General features: G+C 40.9%; 1 protein-coding gene across 4 annotated transcripts in view; it reads left to right on the top strand.

The window, feature by feature from the left end:
- The window catches only part of KCNH5 (potassium voltage-gated channel subfamily H member 5), a 510,054-nt gene that overhangs the window by 72,068 nt on the left and 423,044 nt on the right, over nucleotides 1–14,942 (top strand). The gene's annotated exons all lie outside the window — the stretch shown is intronic.

Raw genomic sequence — 14,942 nt, 5'->3', positions numbered from 1 at the left:
TGCACAATCTTACATGCAGCTCCTTTAGCAGGTTTGGCTCCACAGGAGGATCACAAAATTTGTGGCGAGATCACGGGTTCAACCTATCCAATGAGCACCAGGAGACTCAATCATAAATTCATCATCAGAGTTTATTGAAAACCAATAGTGACGTTTAAAAACAGCATTAAAACTGACATGTGAAAGCAATACAGCCAGATCAAAAATAAAAAACATGCAAGGTTCCACTGTATAGATTAGCAGGAGGTGGGGTACCTGTAAAGGGGGAGGGAGGGAGAGCTAAGACCTGTCCTCCACGATGTAGCCTGCCCTGGAGCCGTCGGGATACTATACAGGAGAGTGTAATCCACTGTTGCACAGGGGAGGGAGGCAGGCGGATGCCGGGTGCCGCTAGGTGGAAGAAGGAGGCAGTCCCGCTGTGTTACCGGATTGGATGGGATGTCCTGCAGCGTGCCTTGGCCGAGGGGAGCTGCTGGCCGGTCTCTTCCTGTCTGATGGTGCGCTCTGTGATGACGTCCTCACAGCGCATAGGCTCCGGGCATCGAGGGGAGGAGGTGGCGGCAGAAGGGGGAGAGAGCGTCCGAGGTCGTCCTGTCGCTATGGCAACATGTTTCGCTCCATTGAGCCTTGTCAAGGTCCGTCCGTTATGGAGCGCTGTGTCCGTCGATGAATAAAAGCAAAAATTGGATTTTTGTACTTACCGTAAAATCCATTTCCATTGTGTTCATTGACGAACACAGCACCCACCTCTTTATGGAGTTCTGATACTTCTAATACTTTCTACTAAACTGATTAAGTAGAGCAGAGAGGGGGGTTATTTACCAAGCTGAGGACGGCCCATGGGTGTAGCCAGATGTTTTTTGTTCTGCCTAGTCCTACTCCTGGAGGAGGCAATATAACCCAGTAGTTATGATTTATGGAGCGCTGTGTCCGTCGATAAACTCAGAGAAATGGATTTTACAGTAAGTACAAAAATCCAATTTTTCAAGTGCTGGTGTCACGTATTTGGTAAGAGACTGAATTGATGAGGTTGGCCTCTCTTGTATCTCCAGCCCAGGCTCCACTGAAGGTGGGACAGATGGTTCCAGGGAACAGGTGGAACATGAGTGCAGGCAGGTGTTTATAGCAGAACTTGCAGCGGGAGATGCATGCTTGAGATGTCAGGCAGGACACCAGGCCAGGAGCAGATGTGGTGCACGCTGGACCAACCAAGGTTAAAGGGGCACTCCGCATGTACTACAGGTTCTGGAAGCTTGGCTTGTCGACACTCTCAGCAGGCTGTAGGCAAGAACACACTGCGATGACTGGAGCGGTTATGAAGGTCAGCTGAAGCAAGCACTCAAAAGTGGTATGAAGCAGGAGAAAAGTCAGAGGTAGCAGGGGGCCAACGAGGTACAGAAGCCTGGTCAGGAACAGAACTAAAGTCATGAACAAGTGGGCAGAGGTACAAGCAGAATCCAGGATCAGGTCAGTAACATGCTGGGTCATTAACAGAAGTCAAATACAGGATACACTCAAGACAAAGGGAAAGCTGAAGACCAGTCAGCACTGATAGTGACCAAGATCATTCCTTAAATCGCCCCTTTGGCATTAGAAACTGTGGGCATGTCCATACACATTTCTATTAGCAATGCACCTGTGCTCATTTCTATTAGCGATGCTATGCGCAAATCTATGTGCAGGTCCCAGTACTGGAACTCCCTTACAGCTGTTTTCCATTTAAAGGACATACTTTAGACAAAATCTGTCTTTCCTCCCCTTTTTCTTCCAAAGGAATCTCTGTTGCCATCTGATATCCTTAAAGTGACTCTCTTTACTAGTGTTTACTAAAGGGAATAACTTGGTTGACATTGAGCTGGGAACTCCGTTAGCCACTTTACTATCCCTTGGGCAACTTTGTTTTCCTCCAAGAGATTACATCCCTATTGTGCACCAGTCTAAAGGCCCCAACTAGCCAGCTGAAGAATTCTTAATGTTTTTGGGATATCTGTTTGAAGATGTACTTGCCTTAATTCCTGAAAGTTAAACCCCGACTCTCCTCACTGAGAGCCTGCAAGTGAGCTAGCCCAGTGTGTGTTCTTTCCTTCTTATTTCATCCACACACTTGGGGAAAATGTATCAGTTTGGAAGCTCACGTTTTAAATCATTGGTACTGGAGAAAAGCTGGAAGTGGTTTAAAGTGGTACTGTATTGTGTTAGGTTGCATTTTTCATGCTGATGTTTTGCCATTTGGAAGACTGTGTTCTTTTTGCTGTTTCCATGACATTAATACAAGTTAAACATTTATCTCCTCAGTGTGTACCTGTTTATCCCTTGTGTTACAGCTAGGGAGTCACCTGGTATTTTGGTAGTGTCAGCAGGGGCAAAACTCTGCTCAGGGCTCAGTAGTGAACAGGGTACTCAGAATATTCAGCGGCTCCTGAGGCGGTAGCGCTACACATATACTTAGAGGAATTGCTAATGAGATGGGGATTAGAGAGGCACAAGATGGGGATTAGAGAGGCACAAAGGCTCATTCATTATTAGTGTTGCTTGCTATAGGGCCCCCTTAAACAATGTCAGGGCTCATTAAGTAAGTTGACAGTTTTCATCAAAAGTAAAATATACAGTACAAAGATCAGCCATACCTTTATAGCCACTGATAGATTAAGTGAACAACATTGATTATCTCATTACAATGGCATCTGAAAGTTGGTGGGATATATTAGGCAGCAAGAAAATATGTTGTCCCTAAAGCTATTTTAAATGTAGAACATATGGGCATCGCAGTTTGTTGGGGCTCCATAGCGGCAGACTGTTCAAAGTGCCCATGCCTACAGTAGGCACATGAGCATCAGAACTGAGCCATGGATCAGTGTAAGAACGTGGCTTGGTCTGATGAATCACATTCTTATGCATCATGTGGATGGCAGAGGGCATGTGCGTCACTTAACTGGGGAAAGCCATGCTACTACACCAGGATATAGTACAGGAAGAAGGCAAGCTGGCGGAGCCAGTGTGATGCTTTGGTCAATGTTCTGCTGAGAAACCTTGGGTTCTGCCATTCATATGGATGTTTTTGACACATAGTACCTACCCAAACATCGTAGCTGACCAATTGACCAATTACACCCCTTTGTAGAAAAGATATTCCCTGGTGGCAGTGGTCTCTTTCAGAAGGATAATGTGCCCTGCCACAATGCTAAAATGGTTCAAAAATGGTTTGTGGTACACAACAAGCTTAAGGTGTTAACCTGGCCTCCAAATTCTCCAGATCTCAATCCGATTGAGCATCTGTGGGATGTGCTGGGAAAACCAGTCTGATCCATGGAGGCCCCACCTCACAACTTACAGGATTTAAAAGAACTGCTACTGATGGCTTGATGCCAGATACCACAGCATACCTTCGGAGTTCTAGTGACATGCCTTGCTGGGACATGGGGGAATACACAGGAATACTATCCCACTTCAGATAGTTAAAAGTGAAGACACAGTGCTATTATAGTTAAATTCTTAGTTGAATAGAAATCACCATTTGGCTTAATAATTCTGTAAAAAGACAATTTAGTTAGCAGTTTGCTTAAAGAGGGGACAGATAGATGAAGGAAGACAATTAATATTGTCTGAGTAAGCCCTTGAGTACTTTAGTCATGCTAAACAATAGAACAGAAGTTTATTGTGAGCTCCAATTATCATAGTTTCATTGTGTGTTTAACAAGATAACTGTTTTTCAATGTATAGGACTGATTGTAGCTTGGTTGCCAGATCGGTTTATGAAAGGTATCATTTGTAGTTGCGGATTATTTTCTTTAATATAATCAAAACTTGAAAAAATGAAGATGTAAATTATACCGAGTCAGAGCTAGAGGCCTCCACTCAGCAAGATTTACACTTTGTGCTTATTGGAGGGCTCTAGGTCCTATTCACAGAGGCTGTAACATGTCGGAGCATAGAAGGCCACTGCTTACACAGTGCACAGCAGTCCAATTCTGCTGCATGACTGCATGGAATAAGTTTTTTATTAAGGCTGTTGCTTTACTATTAAAATGAACAGTAATGGCTCGTATACATGATCCGAAAGTCGTACGACAGATTGTAAGTTTTTTTTTTTTTTTGCTAGTCTCATATCAAAAATGAAGAGGTTACTAAAGTAAAGAAAATTCTCGTAAGACAGAATAAAAATTCTGAAGTGATGTAATGTGTTGTAGTGTATTTGTATTGTATTTTCAAACGACAACTGTACTGATCAAACTAAAAGTGTACAATCTGGTATCATACGAGAAACATTTTTGTGCTTGTCCCAAAGGATAATATCGAATGAACTGTCGCGATTGGCTCTTGAAAGCTGTGTACTAACGATCAGAGAGTAGACAAAGGCAGAGGTTAGAATCTAAGGCTGCATTCACACTTGAGCGTAGCGGTTTTCCGCGTTTTTACAGCGATTTTATCGCGATTTTTATTGCGATTTTTACCGCGATTTTTAGGCGTTTTTTTCAGGCGTTTTTGGAGGCAGGCATTGACATCTATCAAAAACGCTGGTAATCAGCCCAAAAAGAAGCTCATGTACTTTTTTCAGCTACAGGCATTTTGCAAAACGCTCAGATGTGAACAGGGGCCATTTAAATGAATGGGGTTTTACTTGTTGGGCGTTTTGGAACGTTTTTTTTGAGCGTTTTTGGAGGTGAAAAACACTCAAAAACGCCCAGGTGTGAATGGAGCCTAAATGCTAGAGGCAGTATAATGTCAACCAAAGTATCCCTCAAGGTCCTTGGAGTAGTCTGTAGAGCAGTGGTCTCCAAACTGTGACTTCGAATGTGGCCTTTTGCTAGCCTTTATTTAGCCCTTGGGATACAATTCCTCCCACTGATACAAGGCACTGTTCTTCCCACTGACCCCAACAAATTGGTACCATTCCTCCCACTGACACCAATGATGGGGCACTATTCCTTCCAAGGGCACCTTTCCTCCCACTGATACCAATGATGGGGCACTACTTCTCCCACTGACACCAATGATGGGGAACAATTCCTCCCTCTGACACCAATGATGGGAACTATTTCTTTGCCTACTGACCACAGGTACTACATAATTTATTTACTCCCACTGACACCAAACCTAAGGCATTGTTTATTTCCATTGAATTCATGGCATTTTCAACCCCCACTGGCCAAAGTTTGACCCCCTAAAGTCTGAAGCACGGTAAACTGGCCCTTTGTTTAAAAAGTTAATGTTGTAAAGCATTAAAAGGATGAGGACACCACAAGCTTGAGTAATCCAAAATAATTTTATTTCATGGCACAAAATTGAAAAGCCATTGCGTTTCAGGATCTCAGACCTCTCCATTAATCAGGGCTTGTGTGCTTACAGTAAGTTTATATTTATGCTGGCCAACAGATGCAAGAAAACAAACAGAGCTCAGAATAATTTGAGTCACCTTAGGCTACGTTCACATGTTAGCGTAGTGGACCGCGGCAGAATCACCGCGATTCTGCTCGCGATCCGGAAATCATTGCAAATCGTGGGACGCCTGTGCGTTGCCGTTGATTTGCAATGGCACCCCAAACGCTGTGCGATGTTGCCGCGATTTCCGCCTGCCGAATTGTGGTAACATCGCGCAAACAAAATTGCGGGTCGCATGATGCCCAAAAAAGGTACAAGAGCTTCTTTGGGGCTTCATGCGACCCGCGATTTTGTTTGCGCGATGTTACGAAATCGCTGCAACTTTGCACAGCGTTTGGGGTGCCCTTGCAAATCAACAGCAATGCACAGGCGTCCCGCGATTTTCAATGATTTCCGGATCGCGGGCAGAATCGCGGTGATTGTGGTGATGTGAACGTAGCCTTACAGTTTAGTGACACAGATTTTTTTGGGATATCTGTTTTGGTTTTACAGCCATTGTGCAGTATACATTTGATCTTACTGCTAGCACACAATCTCAGATGAACAGAGAGTTTTGAGCTCCTCAAACCGTTGGATTTTTAATTTTGTGTCATGAAAACAAACAAGGAATCTTTTGCGTAGTACAGGAGTTCAATTTAGCTTGTGACAGGCATACTTGGCAAACTTTCAGTCAAATGTTTTGGGGCTTCACTATCGTATTGGAGTAAACTGTTACAGTTTGTAGGTTTAGAGCAGGGGTGCTCAACTTATGGCCCGCCAAGCCCTCTGATGTGGCAACCCATTGATCACAATCTGGGCCGGCCGACCCGCCATCCCTTAGCATTTTAGGGCAGTGAGCCGGCGCCAGCAGCAGAGGCAGCAGGCGGCCATGGAGGAAGCAGGAGCCACATAAGCCGATGCTTCCCCTATAGCACTGGCTCTTATCCAGGTGAAGTGATACCAACTGCACTCTGCCTCTAATGCTTTCTATCAGCCTGCAGAGTGATGCCTGCAGTAGCTGCAAGAGGAAAAGAAGGTCTGTGTATTAAACAGCACATACACTGAGCATAAAAGCTTTTGCAATTGGCATATTAGCGCTTATAAAAGGGTTAAAGCTATTAGGTTGCTTTCACAAGCAGTGCATCTGTGGCTTTCCTGTAGGTTAACTGCACTGAGCCATAGGCTGAAAGCCCACCAAATGGGTAAACATCTAATAGGTATTGGTCGCATGGAAAATGCTGACCCTGATTGTTGTTTAAAATCTTCTTGCCATTCAAAATAAAATAAAAATTTGAAATGCGGAACCATTTCATTTCATTGTGACCCGCGATCAGTTACCAAATCACTTAAGTGGCCCTCGCTCTTCAAAAGGTTAAGGTAAAGGTTTAGAGAATAGTGATGTAACTCCACTAGCATTGCGGTGTGATATCTCAACATTTAAAAAAAAAGAATACATGCTTGAGAGAACACCAAGGTTAAAGATAATTTCTGTAACAAAAAAGTTAATGAATCAACAAACATAAATACACTATATTGTCAAAAGTATTGGGGCTCCTGCCTTTACACACACATGATCTTTAATGGTATCCCAGTCTTAGTCCGTAGGGTTCAATATTGAGTTGGCCCACCCTTTTGCAGCTATAACAGATTCAACTGTTCTGGGAAGGCTGTCCACAATGTTTAGGATAGTGTCTATGGGAACTGTTGACCATTGTTCCAGAAGGGCATTTGTGAGGTCAGGCACTGATGTTGAACGAGAAGGCCTGGCTTCCAGCCTGGCCTAAACCCGATAGAACACCTTTGGAATAAATTAGAGCAGAGACTGTGAGCCAGGCCTTCTTATCCAACATCAGTTCCTGACCTCACAAATGCGTTTCTGGAAGAATGGTCAAACATTCCTATAGACACTCCTAAACCATGTGGACAGCCTTCCTAGAAGAGTTGAAGCTGTTACAGCTGCAAAGGGTGGGCCAACTCAATATTGGACCCTACAGACTTAGCCTGGGATGCTCGTGCTTGGAAAGGCAGGTGTCCCAATACTTTTGACAATATAGTGTATATCTGTGCTGAAAAGGGAGCTTGCACATGTCACATTGCTGGAGAAGAGGCAAGTATTGCGGAGTTCAGTTCTGCTATAATTTTCCCTTCCTCAGCACATTTTCACCTTTGCTTTGTTCCCCTGCCATTCTGTTCAGTTGGTACCTTGAGTATGAAGGAGCGTGCGACTGCCCCATCATTTTCTATAGTCAAGCTATGACTAGAGGGACTTTTAGCTTACATAAACCATGTCATACATTAATAAAGTGATCATCATTTTTCAGCTAGCTGGAGATTTCAACTTCCTATTATCACAAAATGCTGCTCCTCCACCTCAACAATAAAGACAGTTTCTGCTCATGGCAGGGAAGTGGTGGGGGAACAAAGGACAAGCTGAGTATATGGTGCAAGGTGTAGGTTCATCTTAAGGGCTTGTGGGTATGGTAACTACGCTACAAAAAAATGAGCTTTTGTTTTAAAAGGAAAAGATGAACATTAATCTAACATTGTTTTGTATTTCTGATAAGACCATATTATAACTTGGGTGTTGAGGAAAATTCCTCTATTCTTTTATATTGTCTAATATCAGTATACAAATATTTAAGAATTAAATAGGCTTGCTGTATCTTTATTTGATTAGACAACCTGACAAATTGCACTAATAATCTCCTTGTTCCTTCAAATGTTCTCTATTTACTCGGTGCCAAAGACACTTGAGGACTGTTCTTCAGTATGATCAAGGCACGCTGGCGAGTCCCTCATAGAATGAACTTCATTTAAATCAATAGCTTGACACATTCTTTAAACCTGAGAAAGAGCATTTAAAGCAAGCACTGCTAATTTGCTTGCAGACACGCTGACATTTTTCAGATCCACTTTAGGAGCATCATCCCTATCCCTGTCCTCCTTACAAGTCAGCTATTGTAACATCAATGCATTGTTTAGTATGAGATAAAAATACTGACGGAAAAGGAATTAAAGTCAACATAAAGGTGAAAAGTACAGTATAGTGATGAGCATAGTGATGTAGGACACTAAACACTTGTTAGTAAGATATGCACCAATGTATTTTATAAGACAGTGCAAGCCAGTGGTGAATAAATCAGAGGAGATAAATTTCACTTTTTATAACTTTATGACAAATGACAGATGATTGATTTGACTGAAAAGCCTGAAATGTGCAGTTAAACATGCATGCTTTCTTAAGGAGAGTGTATATTTTCCTGAGTTATGTTAAGGAATTAATGCATAAAATCGATTTTCTTTTTTCTTCTTCTTCTTTTACATAGGCATTGATGAAATGCTGCATATTTGGTATTCTTTTGTTTGTTTTTTTGAGCAGGGGGAGTAAGGGGAAAAAAAATTTCAAATGTTTTACTACTTGTGAAAATCCCAGTGTTTACAGAGTTCAATAACTCAAGCTGAAATTTACACAAGGGAATGAGTCAAAGTAGTTACTCATCTTTATTGGATATCTGCATTCAAGATTTCTATCAGACAGTTTTAGCCAAAAGGCAGGCAGTTATTGAGTAATTCATAGTGCCCTGGTAATCCTTTGCCGTGTATTGAATGTTTGTGTACCTGTGTGTGTGTTCACCTTTAGGGAGGAGCATGTGACTCCAAGCCAGTCAGTGCCATGGGGAGTCTGTAGCACTGTGTAAGCTATGACTCCAGCAACACATAAATCACCCATGACTTTTCTTTCCATTTGTGAGGCTGAACAGAGCAGTAGGAAAGTCAAAAGGAAGAAAGAATGTGCTGTTGGAAAGGGGCGTTAAAGTAAACCTGATGCTTCGCCCTAAGTATGCAAAGCACAGATTGATTTAAAAAACAGAATTGACCCTAAACAATTATAGTTTTATAGAAGTTTTTGTAGAATTGAGGACAAAACTTTTCTTTTTAGTTTTGGATAGAGTGGAAAGGGATTAGACCACCTGTCAGTTTTTATTGCTGTCTGTGCCCCCATTCGGGAGATTCACCCTCTCTATCATTATCATTGAAAGTGAAAGTAAAATAAAATCCCACATTTGGGTTGCCCCTAGAAAAGTAATAGATGGGTAATCTTTCAATGGGGACTCTAGTTCTGACGTAGGGGTCCCCAAGCAATTCCCTTAATTTTCAGGGATTTCTCTCGCTTCCTGTTTAGTAATAGGACAGGAAGTGAAAGGAAATCTCCACAATGGGACACGAATGGCAAAAAAAAATCTGACAGGGGTTATAACCCTCTCTTACTCCACCCTTCCCCCTGTTTTGAGGGAATTTCTGAACACATTCTATGAAGCTGTTCTTTAGTTTGCAGATTTTACAATGGGCGTCTGCTCCTGAAGAAGTGAGATTATTGTTATGAAACGCGTTGAGCTAAAGGACGTAACCATCCTGTTTTGTGAAAAACTTGGAAGAGTGGAATTTGTATATGTATCAGTATATGAATACTCTGTTGACTGTATGCTGATACACTGTAGTATTTACAAATCAGCTTGACGTATTAAAAATGTTCTTGTGTAAAACATTTTTATCTATTGCTCAAATAATCGTTTTATGCAAATGTTGTACCTCATTTAAAGTCCCATGAAAAATGTTTTTAATTCTTTGGTATTATTGTAAAATTATAGTGATCCCCAGTAAGGTAATATAGTCACCTTCTAGCCCTTCACAGGTAAACAAATAAACACCTTCAGAAAACACCTAAAAGTCACCTTTTTTAGTTATATTAATGAGAACCTGTTTGGGTTAAAAAAAATTATTTTAACTCTCTGTTAACAAACATGCTTTAAAGTTTTTTGAACTATATACTTTCTTACACCTAAGCTGTTTACTTTTTATTTCAAAGTGTTGTTAATATTGTTTTAATTTCAATATATTTAATTTTTATCTCTTTACTTGTTTTGCTTTTTTACTTGCATATACTCCAAATTACCATCCTGCTTGAATAGTTATCATATTCTACTATTCTTTCAATTTTTCTGTTAGAAAAAGGATCATAATTAATCCCTTAATATATTTCTTTTGTTCTGTTTGATGTTTTTGCTTTGATTCGTTTTTGTGACTTATTTTAAGCTCTGTTTTAATCGTATGGTTATTCAGAACACACATTGCCTGCGAAGTCTGCAAACACATCCAAACCTTGAATGATATCAATATTGGACAGAGGATCTGAGATTCTTTAAGTGAATAGCATTAGTAAAATATTCTTTAAAGTTTATTTCCAAGTAACTTGTGCTGCGGAGCTTTGAAGTATTGCCCCAGGTGTTTATCAATGCACCCAGATAAACTCTGGTCTAATGAATCATATCCATTTATACAACCCCAGTTCAAAAAAAAATGAGACGTGTAAAATCTACATGTAAGTAGAATGCAATGATTTGCAAGTCTCATAAACCCATATTTTATTCATAATAGGGAATAAAAAAACATATCAAATGTTTAAACTAAGGAAATAAACCATTTAAAAAAAAAAAAATAAAGCTAATTTTGAAATGTATGGCATCAACATGTCTCAAAAAAGATTAGACAGGGCAACAAAAAGCTGTCAAAGTAAGTGGTACTAACAAGCAGGTCCGGATTGGCTAATTGGGAGCACCGGGACTTCTCCCGGTGGGCTGGTCGGTGCGAGGGCCGTTCCACTGGGTTGCCTTAGATTTAAAAATGGTGCCAACATGTCACCTGTACCATGCCTGCAGCACTGCATCTCCTGTAGTATGCCCGCAGCCCTGCATTCTCCTGTAGTATGCCCGCAGCCCTGCATTCTCCTGTACCATGTCCGCAGCCATTGCAAACTTATATTCCGAGGTTTTAATTACATTATTTTAATATAGTCAGTCGTGAACTAAAGTGGGCCGGTCTAAGGCAGGGCTGAAAATGAGTCCCACTCCGGCCCTGCTAACAAGGAAGAGCTGGAATAACATTTTGCAACTAATTAGATTAATTTGTAACAGCTCAGGAATGTGGTTGGATAAAAAAAGAGCATCTTAGAGAGTCAAAGTGTCTCAGAAGTAAAAATGGGCAGAGGTTCACCAATTTTGTGAATAGATGCATCTAAAAATTGTCAAACAATTTCAAAATAATTTGTATATAATGTGGTTCCTGCGCTATCTTGGATTTTTTCTCAATCACCCTGATGCTGCCTCACCATAACTGGTACTATAAAACAGTTGTAAATGACAATATTAAGGGGGGTTGTGGTGCGCTTCTGGGTGTTTTCTTCTTTTAAAATTAAGGAATGTGCAAAAATGGTTAAAATTCTGTGATAAAAAATAAATACGTGTCCTGTTGTGAGTGTAGAAAAAAACCTTAAATATAAAGGATCTACCACATATGAATATATAAATGATGAATCTTCACCAATAGTGCAAATACGCAGATTTCGTTTGTTTTTGGATTACTGGAATAGTAACACATTATACTTTATTTTGTTGATCCGAATCGCATACTACACATCAGCATTCCAATATATTACAATACCTGGAAGTTTTACTGCACGATTATTTTATTATAGTTAATTGCGTATTTGCACTATTGGTGAAGATTCATCATTTATATATTCATATGTGGTAGATCCTTTATATTTAAGGTTTTTTTCTACACTCACAACAGGACACGTATTTATTTTTTATCACAGAATTTTAACAATTTTTGCACACATTCCTTGATTTTAAAAGAAGATACATAAGCATCACTACATATAGAATATTTTAGATAATTTAATACCTTTTTAAACACCCAGAAGCGCACCACAACCCCCCTTAATAATTTCAAAATAATGTTCCATAACATAACATTTTAAAGACTTTAAATTTATCATCATCAGTACATCATATCTAAAGTTTCTGAGAATCTAGAGAAATATCTGTGTGCAAGGGACAAGGCGTAAATGCAGTATTTGATGGCCCTGATCTTCGGGCCCTCCGGTGTCACTGCATTAAAAACAGGCATGATTCTATGATGGACATAACTGCATGGGCTCAGGAATAATTCCAAAAATCACTGTCTGTGAAGACAGTTCACTGTGCCATCCAAGAATGCAAGGTTAAACTCAATCATGCAAAGCAGAAGCCATATATGAACACAATCCAGACACGCTGCTGTCTTCTCTGGGCCAAAGCTCATTTAAAATGGCCTGTTGCAAAGTGGGAAAACTGTTCTGTGGGCAGGCGAATCTAAATGTGACATTCTTTTTCACAACCATGGGCACCATGTCTTCTGGACTAAAGAGGAGAGTAACCTTCAAGCTTGTTATCAGCACTCAGTTCAAAAGCCTGCATTTCTGATGGTATAGGGGTGCAGTAGTGTATATGGAATGGGCAGCTTGCACATCTAGGAAGACACAGACAATTCTGAAAGATATATCCAGCAGCATATGCTCCCATCCAGACAACGTCTTTTTCAGGGAAGGCCCTGCATATCTCAGCAGGACAAAGCTAAACTGCATACTGCCTCTATGTTAACAGCATGACTTCATAGTAGAATAATCCATATTTAACTGGCTTGCATGCAGTCCAGGCCTTTTACTAATTAAAAATATTTGGTTCATCATTGAACCAAAAATATGACAAAGAAGACATAGGGCTTTTGAGCAGTTAGAATCATGTATCAGGAAAGAATAAGACAACATTCCTCTCCAAAAACTCCAGCAACTGGTCTTTCAGTTCCCAGACATCCACAGAATGTTAAGAAGAGGGGATACTACAACGTGGTAAACTTGGTCTTGTCCCACCATTTTTAAGACATGTTGCAGCCATCAATTTTAAAATTTACTTTATTTTTTCTCCTTAAAATTTGTGCATTTTCTTGGTTTAACCACTTCAATGCCAGGCACTTTTACCCCCTTCCTGCCCAGGCCAATTTTTATCTTTCAGCGATGTTGCCATTCGAATGACAATTGCACGGTCGTGCAACACTGTACTCAAACAAAATTTTTATAATTTTGTTCACACACATAGAGCTTTCTTTTGATGGTATTTAATTACCACTGGGTTTTTATTTTTTTGCTAAATAAACGTTTCTGTTATAAAGTTTTGCTCTTCAGAAATAGGGATGGGCCGAGCGACCCCATGTTCGGTTTGCACCAGAACTTTTAAACATCGCGAAAAGTTCAGCATAACAAACCCAATTGAGGTCTATGACCCCGGAACTGGAAAAATCAAAAGTGCCCAATTTGAAGGCTTATATACAAGTAATTGAGCATACAATAGCTATGGGGGTCCAGGTAATGCCCTGGGGGACATGTATTAATGAAAAAAAAGTTTGTAAAAAACAGCATTTTTAAATGAGCAGTGATTTACTGACACTTACAGTGAAAGCATCAAAATGAGAAATAGCAATAAAAATGAAAAATTCCTTTCAATAAAGTGCCTGGGGGTGCCCTTAACCACTTTACAACCGGAGGATTTTGCTGTCTTCCGTCCAGGCCACTTTTTGCGATTCGGCGCTGTGCGACTTCAACTGACAATTGCGCGGTCGTGCGACGCCGTACCCAAACGAAATTTACGTCCTTTTTTTCCCACAAACAGAGCTTTCTTTTGGTGGTATTTGATCACCTGTGCGATTTTTACTTTTTGCGCTATAAACAAAAAAAGAGCGTTTATTTTGAAAAAATAACAATATTTTTCACATTTTTTTATATGAAATTCCCCCCAAAAAAGATGTAAAAACCAATTTTTTTAAAAGTTTTTGGCCAATTTGTTTTATGCTACATATGTTTGGTAAAAAAAATCGCAATAAGCGTATTTTGATTGGTTTGCGCAAAAGTTATTGCGTTTACTAACAAAGGGAAAGATTTCTGTCATTTTTGGTGTTTTTTTTTTTAACGCGTAATGGCGGCGATCTGCGATTTTTTTTGCGGGACTGCGACATTGCGGCGGACAGACCGGACCCCTGACTGACATTTTTGACACTTTTGGGGGTACCAGTGACATTACTGCAGTAATCAGTGCTATATATATGCACTGTTACTGTAAAAATGACACTGGCAGGGAAGGGGTTAATTTTATTGGAGAGGGAGGGGTTAATGTATGCCTGGTGCTTACTGACGTGTAGGGGGGGAGGTGACTATGTGATTCATGGACAGATCGGATGTCCAGCTATGCTGAACAGTCCGATCTGTCACTCCCTGTCACTATGGAGATCCGCCCGCTGTGTTTACACACAGCGGGCGGATCTCCAGACTCGATCCCCGACGATCGGGTAAGAGCAGCGGCGATCGCCGCTGCTCCTCCCCTGGCCCGACTCCCGCTGTGAATGAAAACAGCGGGAGCGAGCCTCCGGCGGCGCGCAAGCGCCGCCCAGAAGGGGAGGAGTCCAGTCACGTTAATACTACGTGACTGGACGGGAACGAGCCACTCTGCCGCAGTACTATTACCGTGAGCGGTAGTAGAGTGGTTAATCTGCCTGTAAAGTGGCACATCTGTATGTGTATAGAAGCTGCTGCAGAAAAAATTGCATTTATAAAGCCAAAAAAAAAAGGCATTTTCCCTGCAAGTTTTCTTTATTTTGTAAACAACAGCTTTGGAATCCAGTCTGTATGATGAGGCCACAATGTAGTACACTGG

This window comes from Pelophylax lessonae (assembly GCF_965119305.1).
Source record: "Pelophylax lessonae genome assembly, chromosome: 13".
NCBI classification, from domain to species: domain Eukaryota; kingdom Metazoa; phylum Chordata; class Amphibia; order Anura; family Ranidae; genus Pelophylax; species Pelophylax lessonae.
Note: the sequence above shows the minus strand (reverse complement) of the source record. Positions and strands in the feature narration are given on the sequence as shown.